Below are 22,211 nucleotides of genomic sequence, written 5' to 3'. Positions count from 1 at the left end.
CTATATGCGGACAACATTCTATTTCTGCTTACATCGCCTTTGAAGGGGTTTTCCCACTAAAGAAAATTCTCACATTTCAATCCCCTAGTGATGATCATTTTATCCCCCCAGTTTTATTGCTGTTTTAGCTCCTTATCTCTTATCTGCTTAGTGCAAGTAGACACATTATGAACCATCTAGTTTAGTGCGGTGACAATGTGGTTACATTATCAGGGGACAGGATGCATGTACACTTTCATCTGGCTTCTGACATTGTGCTAACAAACACATAGAAAGAGAGATGAGACAGATCAGAGATGATGAGATGCTTACGTTGATTACACAGATTAGACACAGGTTGACAGACTTTTACACTGTTACACTGTGAACTCTGCTACATCTCACAGACAGTAATCTCATCTGCACAATCTCATCCAAGATGGCGGGCGACCCTAAGTCAGAAGTTACAGGGTCCTGTCTAGGGGCAACTGAAATTGTGTACACCAGGACTGATAGAGACAGGTTGGGCTGTGTGATATGTGTGCAATGTGGCATATTTGTTAATAACAGTGAATTAGAGAATGTGTTTTTTTTTTAATCCTGAGTTCATATAAGAAACTTGTCTTCATGGGAATACCTCTTTAACCTTGCTACCCAATCTATATAAGTGTCACGGGTGGTCCTGCGACCCATGTCTCGGGTCTCGGGCTCACCCGTGCCCCTCCGTGTGCCCCCGCTCTGCTACGCAACGACTTATCCCACCTCGCTCCTGCTTCCGGGTCCTCGGGCGTGCGTGAGCGTCCCTGTGTCCTAGGGTGCGCACATGCCGGCTTCACAAGATTTAAAGAGCCAGCGCGCCATTAATTGGTGCTGCCCTTATCCAGAATTCTATTTAACACAGTCTCTCTATAGACACCCTGTTGGGTCTTTGTGCCTCAAAGCCTTAGAAAAGCTTGTTTCCCATGACCTTTACGCTTAATGTGATTTTCTGTTATGACCCCACACCTATTCCCATTATGCTCCTCTGCCGCCAGCCCTGACCTTCTGCTCTGCTTCTGAACCCTGAACCTTTGCTGCCTGTCTTGACCTCCTGCCTCTTCCTGACCACGAACCTGCACCTCTTCTGTACCTCACCTTGGCAGTTACCGAGGACAAAGTCGCACCGTGTCACAACCTGGTTTTACCACACCGCAGCAAGTCCAACCCACTTTGCAGCAGGCTCTGGTGAAAACTGGGTACCACTTGGACTCCGGTCCCAGGTGGCTTGTGTCATCGTCTGTGGTGGTCAAGGGGAAGCCGTCCTTCCGAGGAGGGGGAAGCCGCAGCTTGGGACGGCTCTAGGCACACCGGAGCGGCCTCAGGGGAGGCCGGTGGAGACTCTAGAGCGGCCTCAGGGGAGGCCTGATGGAGACTCTGGAGCGGCCTCAGGGGAGGCCGGTGGAGACTCTGGAGCGGCCTCAGGGGAGGCCGGTGGAGACTCTGGAGCGGCCTCAGGGGAGGCCGGTGGAGACTTCTGGAGAGCCGGTGGAGCTCTAGCAGGCTGCTGAGGCTGCTGCAGAGTCTCTGGAGCAGCTCTGGGAAGCTGTGGAGTCTCTGGAGCAGCTCTAGGAAGCTGCAGAGTCTTTGGAGCACCTCTGGGAAACTGCAGAGTCTCTGGAGCAGCTCTGGGAAGCTGCAGAGTCTTTGGAGCAGCTCTGGGAAGCTGCGGAGTCTCTGGAGCAGCACTGGCAAGCTGCAGAGTCTCTGGTGCAGCACTGGCAAGCTGCGGAGGCTGGGACGCCACTGGAGCAGCTGCAGGAAGCTGCAGAGCCACTGGAGCAGCTGCGGGAAGCTGCAGAGCACTGGAGCAGCTGCAGGAAGCTGCAGAGCCACTGGAGCAGCTGTGGGAAGCTGCGGAGCCACTGGAGCAGCTGTGAGAAGCTATGGAGCCACTGGAGCAGCTGCGGGAAGCTGTGGAGCGACTGGAGCAGCTGCGGGAAGCTGCAGAGCCGCTGGAGCAGCTGCGGGAAGCTGTGGAGCCACTGGAGCAGCTGGGGGAAGCTGCGGAGCAACTGGAGCAGCTGCGGGAAGCTGTCGAGGCTTGGGCACCGCTGGAGCAGCCCTGGGAAGCTGCGGAGACTTGGGCACTGCTGGAGCAGCTGCGGGCAGCTGCTATCTCCCTTTCTCACCCAATTCCTTACCCAGGTCAGGGCCCCTAAATCCTTCCTTCCTTTTTCCTCTTTCACCCTTTAACTCTTAAAAATGACTTGTGGAGTCAATAAATATGTATAGAAACTATTGTGGTATAATGACTCCCTTTGATGCTGTGCTTTTTACTTTTCCTCCCCCAAAGGTTTATGCTAACCTAGCAAGAGTAAAGTACATGACCACATGTATAATATGAATCTTTTATTGCCAAATAAAGATCATCAAAAACAAAAAAACTGTACTAAAAAAATTTAATTTGTAATCACTCTCCCCCCTTTATAAAAAATAAATAGAATAGTAGTCATTTTAGGTATATCCACATCCCACAAATGCTAGATCTATCAAAATTTTAAAATGCTTATCTAAGTGGATGATCAAACACTGAGTTTGTCCAAGTCACCCTACAGCCTATGAACATCCTCCATAGACTGTATTACACTACACAGCTTAGTGTCCACTGCAAAAATAGACACAGTGCCAGTAATTCCTACCTCTATATCATTAATAAATATATTACATAATAGTGGGACAAGCACAGAACTTTGGGGTACACCACTTATTACTGGTGACCATTTTTTTTTCTTTTAAAATGTTGGATTGTAATAAGAACCAGGATGAGCAACAAAGTTAATTTTAAATGTTATCATTTCATATACAAAATTACATGACTAAAAGAGAAACATGACATAATAGTAATACATCACACATATAGGAGTCATATAGCCTAACTCACATTTTGAGTATAAGCGCCTATTACGGTACATAGTTAAGCTATCTACTAAACCAAATCTTAAACCTCCCTTCCTCCCCCCAATGCCGAGTACACTATGAGAGAAAAGAAGAAAACAAAGAAACACAAAAAAAATGCATTACGTGGGAGAGGACCCACCTGCCCTCGAGGGCTCGAGCTCTTTGACCTTCCATTCTTTCCATATTTCAGCTTCCTTACCATCTATTCTAATACTAGATTCATACCTACTAACTATCCCCACTAGGTTTCGCCAATTGTTAACCTCTGTTTTTTTTGCCCCATTCCAGTCCTTGATGATAATCAGGCGACCCAGAAATAGTAATTTTGAAACTAAGGTTTTCAAGTTTTTGGTCGTAGCTATTTCTGCAGTATATCCCAGGATTCCCAAAATGGGGTAAAAAGGAAGGGCGATGTCTAAGCCTCTCTGAAACTCTACGAAGATTTCCTGCCAGAACTCAATTATGGCGGGGCAAAACCAAAGGATGTGTGCGATGTCAGCAGAACCTTGTTTGCAACGGTGGCATTTTGCATCTGCTTTTAGACCAGCTTTAAACAATATGTGTGGTGAATAGTATACCCTGTATAAAATGTTTACTTGTATAAACTTAAAATTATCATTCAAAGATATCCCGTTAATTCCCCTCTAAATCTTATCCCAATGTTCTTTGCTTAACTCCCTTATACTGTTTCCCCATTTCACCTGACTCGGGAGTACTATCCCTTTATTAATTTCATCCATTATACCTTTGTATATTCTTGATAAATTTTTCTTTGCATATTTCATGTCATATAATTTAGTAAGATTGCTGTGTGCCGTGTGAGTGAAAAAGTTTTGATTGCGTTCGGCTCTAGCCGCGTGTTTTAATTGTGCAAATCTAAAATAGTCTGTGTCTTTTAATGCTAAATTGTGTTTCAATTCTTGAAAATCTTTAATTCCCCCCCCCCCCTGTGAAACAAGTGTATAACTGTATGATTCAGTCCTTTTCTTTTCCAAAAATCCATCCCTTCCAAATTAATAAATTCTTTCAACCAATAATTGCCCCATAGGGGAGTCCATTCAATTGTACCATACACTCCTAAAAAAGTCTTATATTTGTGCCATACTCTGTGCAACATAACTGCTGCGGGGACCCAATACATTTTCTTCTTATTCAATGCGCCGGATTCTAATCCAGCAAAAATATTATCATATACTCCCCCAATTCCTCTAATATCCTTTTGAAGGATATTCAGAGGACAACATACTGAACCTGCGCGGCGATAAAGTAGTGGAAGAAGGATGGTAACGCAACTCCATCTTTTATAATACTTTTCCATAAGAAATTTTGCTTGATCCGGACTCTTGATCTCCCCCATAGTAATTTATTCACGATTGCTCTCAGTGTTCTAAACCATTTGTCCTCAATCCAGCAGGGGCAGTTAGTAATAACATGCAGGACTTGTGGGAGAACCACCATTTTGATCAATCCCACCCTATCTCCTTTACTCAATGGCATTTTAATCCATATTTGATTCCTCTCTTCTAGCTTCTGCACTAATGGGGCTATGTTTAGTCTAGGAAACTCAGAGATTTTTGTGTTAATTTTTATTCCTAGGTATTCAAAACCATCTTTTTTATCTACTGGGCTAAGTTCTGTGATAACATTCCCCGAGGAGTCGTCAATTTTGCATAAGGTAGACTTCTTCCAATTTATTTGCAGACCTGACATTTTCGAAAATTGGTCTATCAAATGCATGACTTTGGGGACTGTTGAAAGGGAGTCAATCAGGGTTAACAAGATATCATCTGCGTAAAGCAGAATTTTGTCCCCCGGACCCGCACAACCACAACCCACACTCTCATTATCTCCTCTAATGGCGGCTGCCAGTGGTTCTATAAACAGAGCGTATAAAAGGGGTGACAGCCTCCCATTGATTTTTAGTCTGGCCTGGGGTTTTGCATAGAAAAGCTTAATGCTCTCAATAAACTTATCGCCCATTTGGAATCTCTTCATTACTTTCCAGAGGAAGAGCCACTCCACCCTGTCAAACGGCTTTGTAGCGTGCAAAGACAGGATGGAGCGGTTCTCCCCCCGTCTAAGCTGGATAGTACCGTACAGTCTGCGCAGATTGGTTTTAATACATTGCCCGGGAATAAACCCGGTTTGATCCTCGTATACGATATCAGGTATTACCTTTTTTAAACGGTTTGCCAACAATTTAGCAAACAACTTCACATCTGTATTCAGAAGTGAAATTGGGCGATATGATTCTCTGGGTCTTTATTTTTTTTGCATATCAGGGTGATGCAAGCCTCATACATAGAGGCCGGTAGCACCCCGTTTATCAAACCTGACTCCCACACTTGTATCAAAACCGGAAATAGAATATCACCCAATTTTCTGTAGACCTCCATCGGGAATCCATCTGATCCTGGAGACGAATTTCCAATGCGGGTACTAAGTGCCAATTCTAATTCCTGTATGGAAATTGGGGACTCGAGCATAGCTCTCTGCTGGTCAGATAATTTAGGTAAAGTGATTTTCCCCAAAAATTCCTGCATTTGACTAGCTGAGCTTTGTGATTCTTTTGTATATAATTCCTGGAAAAATTTCTCAAATTCTTTAATAATTTCGTCCTCGTCTCTGGTCACCTCCCCCGATACTTTTTGTATTGAGTTAATTACTGGGCTAGAGATGTTGGACTTAATTTTATCCGTGAGCCTCTTTCCCGGCTTATGCCCCTCACAGAAATTCTTTTGGCCCCAAAAAAAGGTGCGTTGTTGTGCTTTGTTTACTAGACATATATTGTATTTTTGTTGTGCTGCTTCCAGCTTCTTATTTAGTTCTCCTGATTTATCGTTTATACTTTCCCTTTCCAACTCGATGACCCTTTTTTCCATGAGTAGGAATCATTGACCACAATACCATCCTTCAGCCAGTTTTCAATCCAATTGTAAATAGTTCCTGCCAAACCTCTAGACCTTATTTTACCTGTCAGGCATCCATGAAGACAGTGTCAATGCCTTTGCAAAATCCAAGAACACAATATCCACAGCAGCTCCTCCATCCAGGCATCTGCTCAGCTCTTCATAGAAGCAAATCAAGTTAGTCTGACAACTTCTATCCTTAGTAAACCCATGCTGTCACTTATTATAGTATTTGATGTCACATACTCCAATATATAGTCTTTTAATAACCCTTCCAATATTTTCCCCCCAATGGAAGTTAATCGTACAGGCCTATAATTGCCTGGTGAAGTTCTAGAACTTTTTGAAAATATTGGCACAACATTCGCCTTGCGCCAGTCACTTGCCACCATACCAAACATTGAGGAATCCCTGAATATTTTAGACAGCAGTACAGCAATAACAGAACTTTAAGAACTATGGGGTGTAACCCATCTGGTCCAGGAACCTTGTAACTTGTGGATCTCCTTATCCACTGCCTTACTTCCCCATTCACTGCCCACTTCACCACCCACCAACTTAAGCTGACCTGTCTACCCCTTAAGTGTCTTCCTTTTCCTCCTCTCCAATCCTAGTTTAAATACTCTGCCACCCTGCTAGGATCTTCTCCCCCAGCACAGCAGCCCCCTTCCATTTAGGTGCAAGTTATCTGTGGAAAACAGCTTGTACCCCAATGAAAAGTCAGACCAGTGCTTTAGGATCCCGGATCCTCTACTCTTCTCTACACCAGGATCTGAGCAAAGCATTTAACTCCCCGAGCTCCCGCGGTTTTCTCTGTGTAGCGCATGGCACAGGTAGCATTCCAGAGAATACTACCTTGGAGGTCTTTCCCTTAAGCTTTGAACCAAATTCTTTGAAAATATTCTTCAGGCTCCTCCACCTAGCATCTATTCTGTCATTGGTTTCAATATGGGCCACGACAGCTGGATCATCCCCAGCCCCTCCCTGTAATTTATCCACCCTTTCCACCACATGCCAAACCCTAACACCAGGGAGACAGCAAACCAAGCATTCTTGCCAACAAATTATTCCTGATTATAGAGTCCCCTACAACCACTAGCTGTCTTTGCTTATCTGCACTACCATCCCCCCTACTACTAGCTGGTCTGCTCCCCTGGCTGTTAGGGAATGCAGGATCCGCTAGGGCTGCCTTTTCTGACGCTAACATCTTTGCATCTGTCAGGATTCGGGATGCGTGGATCCAGAGGACCACCGCGGGAGGTGGTACTAGCCGACACCTGGGACTGGAGTCTAAGTGGCACCTGGTCTTCACCAGAGCCCGCCGCAAAGCTGGCTGGACTTGCCGCGGCAATGTACCACCAGGTCGTTCCACATGTGCAACTAGCCCATTGTGGCAGCTGAGGTCAAGGTACCTTAGCAGGAGACAGTCTCAGGGTCAGGTCTAGGCACAGGGTCAGGGCAGGCAGCAGACCTGATGGTGAGTGGCACTGGCGCTGCCATGAGGGACATGGGTCCCGGGAACACTTGTGACAGTACTCCCCTCCCCCCTTCAGCCTCCCCCTCCTCTGCGGGAGGTCATGGACCTCGGGCTCCCAAGTTCTCTCCTCCGGCCCAAACCCCTTCCAGTCAACCAAGAAGAACCGCTTACCCTTCTTCGTCTTTATATCAAGGATCTCCTTTACTTCATAGATGTCAGAGGAGTCAGCCACAGGAGCAGGAGGAGATACTTGTCGGGAGAAGTGTTTCAGGACGACACGCTTGAGTAGGGAGACATGGAAGGAGTTCGTGAAGTGCATGGTGGGAGGAAGATGCAGCTTGTAGGACACCAGATTGATGCAGGTCAGGACTTCGAAAGAACCCAAGAATCGTGGACCAAGCTTGTACCCAGAAATCTTCAGCCAGATGTACCTAGAGGATAACCAGACCTTGTCATCAGGCGAGAAGACAGGAGGAGGCCTGCGTCTCTTGTCAGCCTGGAGCTTGATATGGGCAGATGCTTGTAACAACGAAAGGCGAGTCTGCTCCCAGATGGACTTCAGATCTCGTACCAACTCCTCAACAGCAGGGACATCCAAGGACAGAAGCTGAGGAAGAGGAGGGCGTGGATGCTCTCCATAGACAATGAAGAAGGGAACGCAGCCAGAAGATTTGGAATTCAGTGAATTATATGAGAATTCCACCCATGGCGGACCAGTAGTCTTGACGGGCAAAAACAAAATGATGGAGGTAACATCCAAGAGTCTGGTTAATCCTCTCCACTTGTCCATTGGACTGAGGGTGGTAAGCCGAGAAGAAATCCAACTTTACCTGCAGTTGGCTGCAGAGAAAACATCAGAAGCAGGAAACAAACTGAACTCCCCGATTAAAGACGATGTGTAGAGGAAGACCATGTAGCCGGAAGATATGTTGAAAGAAGAGGCTGGCAAGACGTGGAGCAGATGGCAGACCTGGAAGAGGGACAAAATGAGACATCTTCGAAAACCCGTCAGCCAGCAACCAGATGACGGTTGCCAAAGAAGGATGGAAGGTCTGTGACAAAGTCCATAGCCACTTGTGACCACAGGTGACTGAGTATCGGCAACGGAAGCAAGAGACGGGAAGGCTTATTATGGGAATCGGAGGTGCAGGATCCCACAAAGTCCCGAACATCCTTGACCAAGTCAGGCCACCGGTGGTAGCGGGAGATGAGGGCCACGGAGAGTTGCACCCCAGGGTGCCCAGCCAGACGTGAAGAATGTCCCCCAAACAAAATCCTCTTCCGCAGAGCAGGTCAGACATACGTTTTGCCAGGGGGGAAGCTGCCGAAGATCCAACGGAGCGGCAGTAACCAAATGTTCCGGAGACATGATATGCTGAGGAACCAGCTCTATTCTTCTCCGCAGGTCGGAAGTGGATCATCAGGTTGAAGCGGGAGAAGAAGAATGACCAACGGGCTTTCCTGGGGTTAAGATGTTGAGCTGTCTGGAGGTACGAGAGCTTCTTATGATCTGTATAAGCAATGGATGGTGAGCTCCCTCCAAAAGATATTGCCATTCTTCCAGGGCAAGTTTGATGGCCAAAAGTTCTCTATCCCCTATAGAGTAATTCTTTTCTGCGGGAGAAAAGGTTTTAGAAAAGAAACCGCACGTGAGTATTTGGCTTAGGCCCCTTCTGGCTGAGCACCGCCCCTGCACCTACAGAAGATGCATCCACCTCCAGGATAAAAGGCTTCTCTGTATCGGGTCTAGAGAGAACAGGAGCCGTGGCAAAGGTGGACTTTTACTTTGTGAAGGCTTCTTCAGCCGCAAAGGCCAGAGTTGTGGATTAGTGCCCTTCTTTTTGAGCGCCACGATGGGAGAGACCAGAGTAGAGAAATGTGGGATAGACTGCCGGTAGTAGTTTGCAAAGCCAAGGAATCTCTGATTGGCTCAAAGACCTTCTGGACGCGGCTACTGCAGAACTGCTGACACTTTGGCTGGATCCATCTGGAGACCTTTGTCGGAGATTATGTAACCGAGGAAAGGTGGCTTCGTTGGTGGAACAGACACTTCTCCACCTCGGGGAGGAGAGGTACGCGGCAATAAATCGGGTACCAACCTGTAATTGTGAACTGTGTCATATTAACTGCAAATTGGATGCTATCTGTTTTAATCTAATTCAATAAAGCAAGAATGATAAAATCGGGTACCAACAAATAGGGCAGTCGTAGGGACGGTGAGGCGGCAAAGTCTCTGCCTGCTTTTTGGAGAACACGGAGGAGACCAAGACGGGTACTGGTAGAGTCGCCACCATACAGTGGGACTGCCACTCTTGACCCCCTCCTGTCACCCAGTTCAGTACTGGATCATGGAGCTGCAGCCACAGAAGGCCCAAAAGGATGGAGGACGTGGACCATGGTAGTACATAAAAGGAAAGTCTCTTCTTGTGCAGCACACTGACCTGCAAGAACAGAGGCTTGGTGCAGTACTGGACCGGGTCATAAAGGCTTTGGCCACTGAGAAGCCAATACTGAGAAGCACAGGAATCATCAGGCATGGAGAAGCTTTGCTTACACCTAGAGACGCTTCTCCCAAGAACCCTAGATGCTGGCATTTCCCGGACGCTGGAAATGGACTGGACAAGTCCTGATGAAGTGCTCTGGACTGGCACAATAAAGGCAGAGGTTTCCCTGACATCTTCTGATAGGTTCCTGGGAAGAGAGTCTGGCTCTGTCCACCTCCATAGGCTCTTCTGCAGATGGTACAACCGGAGGCTGGACCGGTCTTTGGAAAACAGGAGCTAGGCAAGGAAGGCTTCATGGACGGACTTGTGGTTGCTCAAGGCGTAACTCTTAGGCACGCTCCCTAAACCACACATCAATCCGGATTGCCAAGGTGATGAGACCACTGAGAGTAGACTGAGTTCTATGTGCAGAGAGCACTGGGTTATAAAGCACCGCACCTGCACAACTTGGGATCTCCATCATACTTGCCAGGCATAAACAGCCGTAGTCTAGGTTCAGCGGCAGGAAGACAGACGGTGGTATTAGTAGCCGCAGGAACCTGTTGCTGGGCGGCTAGCAGCTGTTGCAGCATGGCGGTGACTTGTACCAGCTGTTCACATTGAGCTGCAATCTGCCGGGATTGCTGGACCACGATGGTGGCAAGGTTGGGGAGACCGGGAAGCGGAACCTCGGTGGGATCCATGGCCAGATCTTACTGTCAGGAATCGGGATGCGTGGATCCACAGGACCACAGCGGGAGGTGGTACGAGCCGACAACTGGGACCGGAGTCTAAGTGGTATGGAATTGATGAGGCAGGGTACCACCAGGTCGTTCCACAGGTACGACTTGCCCGCGGTGGCATCCGACGTTGAGGTACCTTAGCAGGAGACAATCTAGGGGTCAGGTCCAGGCACAGGGTCATGGCAGGCGGCAGAGATGCAATGTCAAGTCCAATCCAGGGTCAGCAATGGGAGGTCCAGGCAGATGGGAACGGGAACACAGGCACACAGGACACGAGAACTCAGGAGCAGGAACACACAGGAGCAGGAATGCAGGATACACGGGAACACACAGGAACGCAGGAGACACAGGAACCCAGGAATATCACTCAGGAGCTTTTTCTAAGGCTGTGAGGCACAAAGATCCGGCATGGTGTGATGGGAGAGACAGATTTAAATAGCGTTCTGGGAAATGGTAAGCGCCAATTAACGGTTCGCTGGCCCTTTAAATTTTCTGGAGCCAGCACGCGACGCACGGAGCAAGGATGGGAATCAGGAGCCCGGTCAGGTGAGTGGCGCTGGTGGTGCGTTCGTGGGTCATGAGGGGCACGGGTGAACCCGCGATATGGGTCGCGGGAACACCCATGACAACATCATTGCACAATTTTGCAATTTTGCTTGGGTGTTCAGAGTCAGAATTGGCCTTCTCTTTCTTGGATCCCTTTCTACCCCCTCAATTTACAGTAACCCAGCTACCTACCCGGTCCTCCTGACTTTCTTCTCCACCCTCCACTTCTATGCCGCTTATTGCTTAATCAGTGAGCAGAATACTCCTTTTAAAATTGTCGATTGCTCACAGACGCGCAATATCTTCCTCCAGATCTCTAATTGGGGACATGGGCACATCTGTCGAAGCAGTATTCACCATGGAACTCCTGCTCCAGCAGTGTATACATATGGCAGAGTGTGCACTGGAGCATACCACCAATCTTGCTAGCCATACAAAACTGTGAGGAGTGAATAAATCAAGAGATATAAAATGAAGATTACATGCAGTTCTGTAGACTACTCATTTTTTAAAATCTGCTTGTTTAAACTCCACTTATGTTCACAAGTAGAGATGAGCGAACATACTCGTCCGAGCTTGATGCTCGTTCGAGCATTAGCGTACTCGAAACTGCTCGTTGCTCGGACGAATACTTCGCCCGCTCGAGAAAATGGCATCTCCCGCCGTTTTGCTTTTTGGCGGCCAGAAACAGAGCCAATCACAAGCCAGGAGACTCTGCACTCCACCCAGCATGACGTGGTACGCTTACACGTCGATAGCAGTGGTTGGCAGGGCCGGTTCTAGACAAAGTGGGGCCCTGGGCAAAACTAAAAGTGGGGCCCCAAAATAAAACTATTTTATGACCAGTCACAGTCAGCAAGAGGCTCCATTAGTCTGGTAAATCAAACTGTAATATGGGAGAATTTTATAGGAGGTAGATAAATGATAGGGAGATTTATGGGCAGCATGGTGTCTCCGTGATTAGCACTACAGCCTTGCAGTGCTGGTCAACATCTGCAAAGATTTTGTATGCGTGTGTCTGCGTGGGATTCCTCCGGGTCCTCCGGTTTCCTCCCACACTCCAAAAAATTACTGGTAGGTTGATTAGACTGTGAGGCCCATTGGGGAGAGGGACCGATATTTTCTGAAAGCAGACACTTGCCCCATTTTCAAAATTGCATCAAGGATTTTATAGAAATTGGCGCTTTCATGCAATTTTGATTCAAACTGAAACATTTTATTAAAAATACTTAAAATTTGACTTTGATGGCAAAAAATTTGATCCAAACAGAAAATATTTCCCTTCACATCTCCTAAATGTAATACATTTGTACAGTTCACAAATGTCCCATATTGATATGTTCACATAAATAAATCCCAAAATATCACTAAAACTGTAATAACCAGATATCTGCTTTTCAGCTAGACATTTTTAGACAGTCACAACCTGCAAAATATATCAATAAAACAAAATAAAAAGTAAAGGCGCCATAAAACCTATAGAATTTTGAAAGCAGACAAACGGGCGATGGATTTGGCAATTAACATTCAAAATTTCCTCTAAAATGTGTATAAATCCAGATACCTATATAAAGAAAATCTACTTTCCTAAAACAGTATCACAAAATAAAAGGGAATAAGAGAGAAAGGGCCACATTTATCACTTTGTGCGCCTAAGTGTAGTAGTTGCGCCTAAATTCTGGTGCACTGTTTTCCAGAATTATCACAAGCTACAACCATCTGTGATAAGTATATTTCCTGCCTCTTATTAATCACTTTACTTTAACATAGTTTAGGCACTTACATGTCATCCTGCTACAAGCTCCTCTCTGCTTCTCCCACAGCCCAGAATGAAGATAACACTCACAGCAGCACCCAGGTGTGTGACACCCAGCACCCAGTGACCTCCTCAGCAGGGGCTTCTCCTGGAGGGGATCCCCCAGTGCTGGTCTCCTGCTGCACCCCTGTAATTCTGGCCAGTATCCCCCTCAGAAACACTGGTGATACTGTGCAGAATTACATGGGGGACACTTGTCAGTACTATGTGCAACATTCTGTAATGTTCTCTTCTCTCTTGCTCTGAGCTCAGGATTCTGCAGAATGTTTTGTAAATAGAAGGTGATGAACTGTAAATAGAGTCTGCAGCTCCTGTCTGCAGAGTATCTCATGTCTGTATGATCTGTTCTAGTGTCTGCAGTGTCTGGCTGAGCTTTGCTGCTAGAAATGAGCTGTTCTGCAAAGGGGCTCAGTGCTTTCTTCTCAGTTAACGCCACCTTCGGGCTGGAGTGTTTTTGCGCCCGTTTTTGCGCCTAAATTAAAAGTTGCAAGTGATGAATATCATTAGGCGCAGCAAAACATCTGGATTGCTAGGATAAATGAGGGAAAGCTGGTTATTTTTGCTGCGCAGCTAGCTTGGCGTTTAGTTGCAAAAATGGCACAAAAACGGTGTGCCTGAATGAAAAGGCGCAAAAACAACAGAAAAAAACGATTGATACATGTGGCCCAAAGTGTGTTATTAGATAGTTCTGCATAGAGAAGGGTTAAAAACATGAATATTAGTTGATATTATCCCTTCTCAAAATGTAGTAACATATAAAGTGAATATTCCATTATCTGTGAGGTGCAGCAGCTCCTGTGTGCAGCAAATGCTCCCTGAAGCCTGATGGCTAAGAATCTGGATTGGGGGGGGGTCAATTTCAGGGGCCTGTTTCTCTGGCTCTGTGACACATAGAACCTCACTTCTTTTTTCCTATGAAAGAAGAGAGTCTCCTCTTTTATATGAATCTAAATTTGTGTTTCTAAAATGTAGGAAAACGGAGATATTAACTGTTAAACTGCCGTTGGGAGTGATTTTTATATATATAAAAATGGCACCTGATATTCTCACTTTAAACCTGAATATCTCTGGATCCCTGGCACATAGAAACAAAATTCAAGATTCATTTGAAAGAAGAGATTCTCCCCTTTCTCCCAGGGGCCCTGGGCAATTGCCACCTTTGCCTACCCCTAGCGCCGGCCCTGGTGGTTGGCTGGCCAGATCAGGTGACCCTGGAATAGACTAGCCCCTGCCTGCGCTGCTCGGATCATTCTGTGTCTGGATGCCGCTAGGGAGAGAGCTGCTGCTGGTCAGGGAAAGCGTTAGGGTGTTCTATTAGAATAGTGTTAGGCAGGAGTGCTTCTACAAGAACCCAACAGCCCTTCTTAGGGCTACAATAACGTTATACTTTTTTTTTTTTTATTTGCTTGTGGCTGGGCTTGCTGGCACTAGTAGTGCAGCTAGTACCATATTGTGAGGAATTTGCAGGGGGACTTGCTACCGTTGTGTTTAGCTCTTAGTGACACACATATCCACCTCTGCTGATTTTTTTTTTTTTAACTGTATTTCATTTTATAGCTCAAACTCCTCTTGCAAAGCAGTGTGCTCTCATTGTAGGCTACAAAATAGCCATAGGAGAACCCCAACGGCTTACTTAGGCCTATAATAGCGTTGTATTTTCCTTTTTTTTGTTTGCTTGTGGCTGGGCTTGCTGGCACTAGTAGTGCAGCTAGTACCATACTGTGAGGAATTTGCTTGGAGACCTGCGACCGTTGTGTTTAGCTCTTAGTGACACGCATATCCACCTCCAACACCGAAGTGGGACAATTTATTAGGGGTTTGAGTAGAATTAGGCAGAGTCTGCTGATTTTTTTTTTTTTTAGCTGTATTTCATTTTATAGCTCAAACTCCTCTTGCAAAGCAGTGTGCTCTCATTGTAGGCTACAAAATAGCCATAGGAGAACCCCAACGGCTTACTTAGGCCTACAATAGCGTTATATTTCCCTTTTTTTTGTTTGCTTGTGGCTGGCCTTGCTGGCACTAGTAATGCAGCAAGTACCATACTGTGAGGAATTTGCTGGGAGACCTGCGACCGTTGTGTTTAGCTCTTAGTGACACGCATATCCACCTCCAACACCGAAGTGGGACAATTTATTAGGGGTTTGAGTAGAATTAGGCAGAGTCTGCTGATTTTTTTTTTTTTTAGCTGTATTTCATTTTATAGCTCAAACTCCTCTTGCAAAGCACAAAATCCAGTTGTGTGCTGTCAGTGTAGGTTAGAAACTAGCCATAGCAATAGGATAGCATCGTTTTGTTAAAAAAAATAAAAAACTAAAAAAAAATAAACACAAAAAATTTTTTTTTTCAAGTTTACACTTTAATTTGGAAAATGTTTAACCCGAGGGCTAGGGGTAGAGGACGAGGGCGTGGGCGTCCAACTACTGCAGGGGTCAGAGGCCATGGTCCTGGGCGGGGTGAGACACCACCTGCTGATGGGGGAGCAGGGGAACGCCGCAGAGGTACACTCCCTAGGTTCATCATGTCTCAAGTTACTGGGACTCGTGGTAGAGCACTGTTGAGGCCAGAACAGTGCGAAGAGGTGATGTCGTGGATTGCGGACAATGCTTCTAGCCATTTGTCCACCAGTCAGTCTTCCACGCAGTCCACCCATGTCACCGAAATCGGCACTCCTCCGGCTCCTCACCTCAGCCTCCTTCCCCCCAGTCTGCCCCCTCCCACCAAAATTTGGCATTTGAACCGGCATACTCTGAGGAACTGTTTTCTGGACCCTTCCCACAGTCACAAACCACTTGTCCTGCTGCTGCTGAGCTATTTTCCGATGCCCAGGTTTTCCACCAGTCGCAGTCTGTGGGTGATGATGACATTATTCACGTAGTGGAAGAAGTGTGTAAAGAGGTGTCGGACGATGAGGAGACACAGTTGTCAGACAGTGGTGAAGTTGTTGTCAGGGCAGGAAGTCCGAGGGGGGAGCAGACTGAGGGATCGGAGGATGATGAGGTGACAGACCCAAGCTGGGTTGAGAGGCCGGGTGAACACAGTGCTTCTGAGACGGAGGAGAGTCCTATAGCAGAACAGGTTGGAAGAGTCAGTGGTGGGGCCAGACGGAGAGGCAGGGCCAGAGCTGGTGCATCAGCGCCAAATGTTGCCCGTAGTCAAGCTCCCGTGGCGAGGGCTAGATTTTCAGAAGTCTGGAGGTTCTTTAAAGAAATACCGGATGACTGACGGACTGTGGTGTGCAACATTTGCCAAACCAGGATCAGCAGGGGTTCCACCACTACTAGCTTAACTACCACCAGTATGCGCAGGCATCTGAATGCTAAACACCCCACTCAATGGCACCAAGCCCGTTCACCTCCGGCCGGGCACACCACTGCTCCTTCCCCTGTGTCATCTGCTAGTCAGCCCCCTGCCCAGGACCCCGGCCCAAACACCTCCCGTGCGAAAACCCCATCTTCGCCTCCACGATCCTCCACAGCATCCACCAGCGTTCAGCTCTCCATACCCCAGACGCTGGAGCGCAAAAGGAGGTATAGCGCAACCCACCCACACGCCCAAGCCCTCAACGTCCACATCTCCAAGTTGCTTAGCCTGGAGATGCTGCCCTATAGGCTGGTAGAGACTAAGGCCTTTTGAAACCTCATGGCGGCGGCCGCCCCTCGGTATTCGGTCCCCAGCCGCCACTACTTTTCCCGATGTGCCGTCCCAGCCCTGCACAAGCACGTGTCAGAGAACATCCTCCGTGCCCTGACCAACGCCGTTTCTGACAAGGTCCACCTGACCACGGACACGTGGACGAGTGCTGCCGGGCAGGGCCACTATATATCGCTGACGGCACATTGGGTTAACTTGGTGGAGGCTGGGACCGAGTCTGACCCTGGGGCTGGTCATATACTGCCGACGCCGAGGATTGCGGGGCCTACCTCGGTCCAGGTCTCAAAGGCCTTCTATGCCTCCTCCTCCTCCCACCCCTCCTCCACCTCCTCCTCTGAATTACCTTCCGTGGGCATGGCGCCATTAGTCGGTAGCTCTAGGCACAGCAGCAGTGCCATCGCTAAGTGACAGCAGGCGGTGCTCAAACTGCTGAGCCTAGGCGATAAAAGGCACACCGCCCAAGAGTTATTACAGGGCATCACGGCGCAGACTGATCTGTGGCTCGCACCGCTGAACCTGATGCCAGGCATGGTTGTGTGTGACAACGGCCGTAACCTGGTGGCAGCTCTGCAACTCGGCAGACTGACACATGTGCCATGCCTGGCCCATGTGTTAAATCTCATAGTTCAGCGTTTCCTCAAGACATACCCCAATCTGTCTGATTTGCTCACGAAGGTGCGCCGCATCTGTGCGCATTTCAGGAAGTCCAGCACAGATGCTGCCACTCTCAGGGCAGCGCAGCGCCGCCTCCAACTGCCCGCTCACCGACTGTTGTGCGACGTGCCCACGAGGTGGAATTCAACACTGACCATGTTATCCAGAGTTTACCAGCAGCGCAGAGCGATTGTAGACTGCCAGATGTCAACTTCCACCAGAACTGGTAGTCAGGTCAGTCAGCTTCCTCAAGTCTACAATGAGGAGTGGACGTGGATGTCTGATATCTGTCAGGTGCTGAGTAACTTTGAGGAGTCAACACAGATGGTCAGTGGTGATGCCGCCATCATCAGCCTCACCATCCCGCTGCTTGGCCTGTTGAAAAACTCTCTGGTCAGCATGAAGTCGGAAGCTTTGTGCTCGTCACAAGAGACGGGGGAAGAAGATTCCCTTGTTGATAGCCAAAGCACCCTTAGGTCTGTTTCTCAGCGCATATCGGAGGAGGTGGAGGTGGAGGAGGATGAGGAGGAAGAGGAGGAGAATGTTGGCGATACAGAAGAGGGGACCATTGTTCAGTCCTTCACTGTTCAGCGTGTATGGGCAGAAGAAGAGGAGTTGGAGGAGTTGGAGGAGGAGGAAATGGACAGTCAGGATAGTGAGGGGAGTGAATTCTTGCGCGTTGGGACTCTGGCGCATATGGCAGATTTCATGCTAAGCTGCCTATCCCGTGACCCTCGCGTTCAAAGAATTTATTCCAGCACCGATTACTGGGTATTCACTCTCCTGGACCCACGGTACAAGCAAAATCTTTCCACTCTCATCCCTGGAGAGGAAAGGAGTGTGAGAATGCATGAATACCAGCAGGCCCTGGTGCACAAGCTGAAACAGTATTTCCCTTCTGACAGCGCTAGCGGCAGAGGGCGTACTTCTGCGGGACAAGTAGCGAGGGAGAGTAGGCGACCAGGCAGCTTGTCCAGCACTGGCAGGGGTACGCTTTACAAGGCCTTTGCCAGTTTTATGTCATCCCAGCAAGACACTGTCATCTGTCCCCAGTCTCGGCAGAGTAGGGCTGATCTTTACAGAAAGATGGTGAGGGAGTATGTAGCTGACCATACCATCGTCCTAAATGATCACACAGCTCCCTACAACTACTGGGTTTCAAAGCTGGACATGTGGCACGAACTGGCGCTGTACGCCTTGGAGGTTCTTGCCTGCCCTGCCGCTAGCGTGTTGTCCGAGCGGGTTTTCAGTGCAGCTGGTGGCATCATCACCGATAAGCGTACACGCCTGTCGACTGACATTGCTGACAGGCTGACGCTTATCAAGATGAATAAAACCTGGATTTCTCCGCATTTCCATTCTCCACCAGGTGAAAGAAGCTGAACCTGAATAATGTATGCACTCCTCCTCCTCATTGTCCTCCTTCTCCTCCTCTTTGTACACTAAAGCAGAGGAAACTGGCAATTTTTTTGCCAGGGCCAACTGGCTCTGGCTATAGTACTCTATGTATTTAATTTTTCTGGAGGGCCAACTACCCTGTCCTCTGTTTTAAACAATTTTTGGGAGTGCCACATACAGGCACTCAATCTATGTAATTTTTCTGGAGGACCAGCTACCTGCTCCTCTGGTTTGAAAACTTTTTTGGACTGCCACATACAGGCACTCAATTTATTTAATCTTTTTGGAGGACCAGCTACCTGCTCCTCTGGTTTGAAAACTTTTTTGGACTGCCACATACAGGCACTCAATCTATGTAATTTTTCTGGAGGACCAGCTACCTGCTCCTCTGGTTTGAAAACTTTTTTGGACTGCCACATACAGGCACTATCCAAATTACATTGTCTCCATAGCAGCCTCCACACGTCGTCTTTTTAGCTGCCTTCACACGTTGTCTCCATTGCTACCTCCACACGTCATCGCCATAGCTGCCTCCAAAAGTAGTCCATATAGCTGCCTCCATACATGGTCCCCTTATCAAACGAGCTGTGTCAGGCAGAATTTTGGGTTGTTTGCATGGCTTCCACATCAAACTTGTTAACTTTGTCGCCACCCTGCTGTGTAATCCACAAAATATACTGGCAAACTTTTATCATTTACCAATATTATTTCAGCGCTTCTTGCGCATCTGTTTACATTCCCCTCACCCGCCATATCCTAAACTTATAAGAACGCTACTACACTTGATCTTATACAAAAGGTTCTTAAAAGTGCTGTTTGGGGAGTAGCCTAGAGACAGGGGCTTGGATTGGCGAAAGCTCGCCTGGCAGCGGAGCGCCAGCTCCATCCCAAGATCCAACTAACATAGTTTTAACTGCAGCACCTTTAATCTACTACTAGTTCAGTGCCTCCATACATGGTCCCCTTATCAAACGAGCTGTGTCAGGCAGAATTTTGGGTTGTTTTCATGGCTTCCTCATCAAACTTGTTAACTTTGTCGCCACCCTGCTGAGTAATCCACAAAATATACTGGCAAACTTTTATCATTTACCGATATTATTTGAGCGCTTCTTGCTCACCTCCTTTGGTTCCTCTCTGCCACCCATTGGTTTTAAGCCTGAGTCCATTTGGGGTATGTTGCCAAGACACTCTCTAGCCTGCCGCTGCTGCCGCTGCCTCTGCATGCCGTCCCCTATAGTGTCAGGGTCAATTATTGGATGTTTTAGATGCTATCTAGCCTCATTCGGTCACTCTGTCATTGCCATGCTGTTGCCCATAGTTTTGGCATAATGGTGCGATTAAGCAGCCTCAGAGGCATCCATGCATGCTTCCCCTGCTGTTTCCTGTCCATTTCCGTGGTGTTTCCATCCTTTTCTGAGGTTCCCAGGTGCTTGGCCAAGCTTCCCTGTGCAGATCCTTGGTCCCCTTGAAAAATGCTCGAGTCTCCCATTGACTTCAATGGGGCTCGTTATTCGAGACGAGCACTCGAGCATCGGGAAAAGTTCGTCTCGAATAACGAGTACCCGAGCATTTTAGTGCTCGCTCATCTCTATTCACAAGCCACTTAGAAACACAAGCCAAAATGAGCAAGCTCAAAACAGTTGCTATCCCTTAATTTATCACTTGTGCACACTAATCCTTCCTTCCAATTAGCAAGCTAGGCAAAGAAAGGAAAAAAGAAAAACTATTTAAACTGTGACACTAAGAAAAGTTCCTTACTATTATTTATCTGCTCAATTGGCGATCACCCAAACCACAGATTCACTCTTAGCTCACACAAAATCTGCTTGTTTAAACCCCACTTATGTTCACAAGCCACTTGGATGCACAAGCCAGGAAAGCGCCATCAAATTCCGTAGCACTTTACAAATCATAGGGGACATATACAAATATAATATTACATTACAGGGTACAAACATTAATATCGAACAATAGAAGTGAGAGCCCTGCTCGCTTGTATTCTATGAGGAGGAAAGGGGTGACACAAGAGGTGAAGGAGCTTTTATAATGGTACAGTCATTATACAGGGAACAGTATAAAATATTTTAATAAATAAAAAATCTGCTGCTTAACCAGCCATCAGCCGCCACCCCATATACAAGGTGAAAGTGACAGCAAAGAAACCTAGTGCTTGGTACATATCTAGTGTTTGCCGGATAAGCAACTGGAGGATGACATAGGCTGGATTAGAGAGTTGACATAGGCTGGAGTTGACATTTCATGCAGTTAGCGAGTGTGATAGGCTTGCCTAAAAAGATGGGTTTTAAGAGCATGTTTGAAACTTTGGAGGGGGGTATTAGTCTCAGAGTCTGGGAAAGGGCATTCCAGAGAATTGGTGTGGCACTGGAGAAGTCCTGGAGACATACAGGAGAGGTTTGTATTAAGGTAGAGATTAATCAAAAATCACTGGCAGATCGAAGAGCAAGGTTTGGGCAATAGACTGAGATGAGAGAAGAGAGCTAGGGAGGTGCAGCATTATGCAGAGCTTTGTGGACATGGGTTATTATTTTAAACTGAATTAGGAAGGAGACAGACAGCCAGTGCAGTGACTCATACAGACTGGAGGCATGTGTGTATTATGTGGTCTGAAAGACAAGTCTGGCTGCTGCATTAAGAATAGATTGTAGAGGAGAGAGTTTAGTGAGTAGAAGACCGATCAGTAGGGAGGTACAGTAGTCTAGTCGATAATCCGAACAACAATTAGCATTTTAGATGTTTCAATTGTCAGAAATGGACAGATTCTGGAAATGTTTTTGAGATGCATCTGGCAAGAGCGAGCAAGAGATTGAATATATACGATGCAAAGGAGAGGTTGGCGTCCAGCACAACAGAGGGCCCGCTGCCTCTGTGCTATAGTGATCCCACCGAGCGAGATGGAGAAGTCATGGTTGGGTCGGTTAGTAGATGGTGGAAAGATAAGGAGTTCAGACAGCAGAGAGACATTCACTAGTGTTCTGGAGTAAGGCAGGGGTGATGTTACATGCAGAAGTATATAGCTGGGTATCATCAGCATATAGATGATACTGAAAAACAAATTTTTCAAACCATAAATATATGGATAAAAAATTATCAATATGTCCCTAAATAGTTTAAATGAAAACGCCATCTTGCTCCACAGAAAAATGACACCTTAGCCAGCTCTATACACAGTATAGTATGAAAAAATATTGATTTCAAAATCCGGAAAAACGTGGAATTTTTTTAACAAAAGATTTACATTATTTAAACTTTTAAAACGTAATAAAACCTATGTAGATTTTGTATATCTGTAATCATACCAACCCAATGAAAATAAAGGAGAAGTGTCCCTTGCATTGCACTACAAAAGATTTAAAAATAAATTGTTTTCAGCTTCTAAGCAAAATATAAAATGGTGCCACATGGAATTAATATTTGTCCCAAAGATAACAAGCCATGATAAGAAAAACCAAAAAGATCCGGCTTATGAAAAGAAGGGAGTGAGAAAACAGAAATGAAAAAGTAGAAAAGTTAAGGAAGTGGTTAAATTGAAAATAATATGGCAGAATCCCACCCAGAAAGAGTTAATCAAAAAGGGCAAGTTATTAGAACCTTTAAATG

This window comes from Engystomops pustulosus, chromosome 6 (genome assembly GCF_040894005.1).
Source record: "Engystomops pustulosus chromosome 6, aEngPut4.maternal, whole genome shotgun sequence".
NCBI lineage: Eukaryota > Metazoa > Chordata > Amphibia > Anura > Leptodactylidae > Engystomops > Engystomops pustulosus.
Note: the sequence above shows the minus strand (reverse complement) of the source record.